We start from the raw sequence: 3183 nt of genomic DNA on the forward strand, positions 1-3183 counted from the left end.
AAGTTCCCCATTGACTGTCCGCTCTACTGTGACATCTAAGAATGGCACTTTGTTGTTGTTCTCCTCCTCTTCAAACCAGGAGCTCCCCTCAGGCCCATAGTCTCACTACTTGGAACACCAATATACAGACTAGTCAAAGGCCTCCACTGAAGACTAAAACACCAAGTCGAAGATTCACGCCACTCCATTTACTCCATCCAAGAATTCCTGACCACTAAGATAGAAGAGGATGGAATAATGATGTCCTTTGACATAACAACTCTGTTCACATTCATTAACATCAACGTGGCCAAAGAAAGCTGAAGACACTACTCGAAGAACCAAAGACACAAACACAGCACCAACTTCATCAGCAAAGATAGCACTATCCAGCCCATGGAACTGTGCCTTACCTCCCACTTAATATTCAGTAACAAGCCCCACAAACAAATCAACGAAACACCCATGAAACCACCAGTATCTGGATTCCCAGCAGAAGCAATAATGCAGAGACTCGAACAAACAACCCTTCCAACGAACCAACCCAAACTTTGGGTCCGCTACAGCGATGACACTTTTGTCATCAAAAAATGAAACAAATGAGAGGAAACCTACAACACCATCAACAATCTCCTGACGGGCATAAAATTCACAAAAGAGGAGAACAACAACAAAGTGCCATTTCTAGATGTCACAGTAAAGCGAACAGACAATGGTAAATTCAAAACAGCGTCTACAGGAAAATATCGCACACGAACCAAATACTTAACGACAGAAGTAATCATCCCTATACATACAAACAAATATGTATCAGGACACTATTTCATCGAGCCACTACACACTGCAGCACCCAGGAACTATGAAGATCAATAAATAACTGTACAGCCCATTTAAGAAGAACGGGTGGCAAATCGACACGCCGAAGATTGCTTCCCTGACCGGGAATCGAACCCGGGCCGCGGCGGTGAAAGCGCCGAATCCTAACCACTAGACTACCAGGGAGATGCAGATGTGCTTCCGTAGCTCTACTGAAAATTGGTTCGCTGCCCGGGAATCGAACCGGGGCTCCGGTTGTCAGAAGACTTTCACATGTACATCCACCAATGTAATTTTTTGTACCCATTGCCCCTGATGCGATCTCCACAATATTGGGGAGACTGGAGAGTCAAGTCACATCTCCGGGACACCCGCACCAATCAACCCCATCGCTCGAAGGCCCAACATTTCAAACCACCCTCCCACTCTGCCGAGGACATGCACGTCTGGGCCTCCTTCACTGCCGCTCCCTCCCCACCCGACGCCTGGAGGAAGAACACTTCATCTTCCGCCTCGGAACACTTCAACCCCAGGGCATCAATGTGGACTTCAGCAGTTTCCTCATTTCCCCACATTACCTCAGTTCCAACCTTCCAGCTCAGCACTGACCTCATGATCTGTCCTACTTGCCAATCTCCCTTCCCACCTGTCCGTGAAACCCTCCTCTCTGACCTGTCACCTCAATCCCCACCACCATTCAGCTATTTTACTCTTTGCTACCTTCGGCCCAGCACACCCCCCACCCCCAATTTATCTCTCCACCCTGGAGGCGTCCTGCCTCTATTCCTGATGAAGGGCTTTTGCCCGAAACGTCGATTTTCCTGCTCCTCGGAAGCTGTCTGACCTGCTGTGCTTTTCCAGCTCCATTCTGATCTAAACTCTGGCTTCCAGCATCTCGAGTCCTCACTTTTGCCGACCCAATAAACCCAGTCTGCCGATTTCTCATCAACAAATTGACACAAGCAGACACAACGTGTGCAGAAACCCTAGCCACATAACCTTATATTAAATGCATCTGTTAAATGATGTCCAGATAACTCAAACCTCTCAGCATCATGGTGGCCCACAAACCTACGAACACACTTGAACACCGGCTAATGTACCTGAAATACCCAGTACAAACAACCAGCAAACGAATGTTATTTACAAAATACCATACAAGGAAATATATACATGAACTCTGCCGCACAGTTCTCTGTGGCAAGAAATGCTTGGATGAGATAAGGAAGATTTTTTCAACCAACACGAATCGACACTGACTGGACAGCCATTTAAAATCACCCCTGTCAGCCCAGGATGGAAGATCCGAAGGGATGAACAGTTTTCTTATTTTCGGAAGATTCACAAATATGAGACTGGGTTTTGGTGTTTGTTCCCTTTCCACTCCCAGGAGTCTCAGTAGTTGGGCTGGTGAGTTGGGGAAAGTGAAATGTGTCCGTGAGCAGCGTGTGGGGCTCTTTCAGCTTCCCCTCCTCTGACAGCGCTGTGACGTGAGTCTGATGTTCTCAGGGACACTTCCTGACGCGAGACAGTGAAAAGAGTCTCATTCCTGCAGATCTGGAATTGAAACCTTATGCCGGCTTCAGGACAATGAGAAAGATTAATGGGGGGGGGTGTGAAGAAGCTGTGAGCTGCATTTCAAACAGGCAGCTGGAGTCAGATGCGTCATCCATTGCGCCCCGGCCCTGTGCGTACCTGACGCCGCCATGCTGCAGAATTCTGACGTTCACACGGACATGCGCAGCAATGGGAACATTCACAAGGTGAACACCCAAAGATAATCACCGTCACTGCTTCCCTTCCATCGTCACAACTTTGTGAAACAGTATCTTTCACTGGCAAATAAAACACATTCATCCTCAGGTGCCTGCTTCATTTCGATCACGACTTCACGCCCCTCACTGTTCTAGTCTCATTTCCAAACACTTGGCTCATAGCCTCAAAAGCAGCTCTGTGGGTTTCTGCTTGTTCCACCCTGACAGGCAGTGCGTAGTAGGTTCTCGACCAGTCCCAATGTGCTTGAAATGTTTCAAACCCTTCACTGATTTGCATCTTTAAAAAGCCGTGGAGCAATCTCACTTCCTTTTTAACGACAGTTCTCAACTTTAGTCGGCAGGGGTTCACACCTGCGTGGGGAAACCGCAATGGATTTCATGTCCATCGCATTCACCATTCGACCCACCAATACAGAACCACACTGACAGCTTCATTTCCCAGGTCTCTGTCTGTGGAGCTGAGAAAGAGTGAATCATTGCAGAGTTTGTTTGAATCCAATCACTTCACAGGTTTCGAAAGGGTTAAATATCTGCAAATGGCGAGTCTGGGTGTTTCATCCCGAAAGATGAAATGGACGTTCAGTTAAAAACAAAACTAGAAATTGCAGGAGTA

General features: G+C 47.4%; 1 non-coding gene across 1 annotated transcript; it reads right to left on the bottom strand.

Annotated features, from left to right (window-relative positions):
* Positions 1 to 909: 909 nt before the first annotated feature.
* On the bottom strand, positions 910 to 981 carry trnae-uuc (transfer RNA glutamic acid (anticodon UUC)). The gene has a single exon. It is a non-coding gene; the product is annotated as a tRNA-Glu (tRNA).
* Positions 982 to 3183: the final 2202 nt, after the last annotated feature.

The sequence above is a fragment of the Chiloscyllium plagiosum genome, unplaced genomic scaffold (assembly GCF_037043375.1).
Source record: "Chiloscyllium plagiosum isolate Xiang-an unplaced genomic scaffold, Cpla_swu_hap1 HiC_scaffold_27, whole genome shotgun sequence".
In the NCBI taxonomy this organism is placed as follows: domain Eukaryota; kingdom Metazoa; phylum Chordata; class Chondrichthyes; order Orectolobiformes; family Hemiscylliidae; genus Chiloscyllium; species Chiloscyllium plagiosum.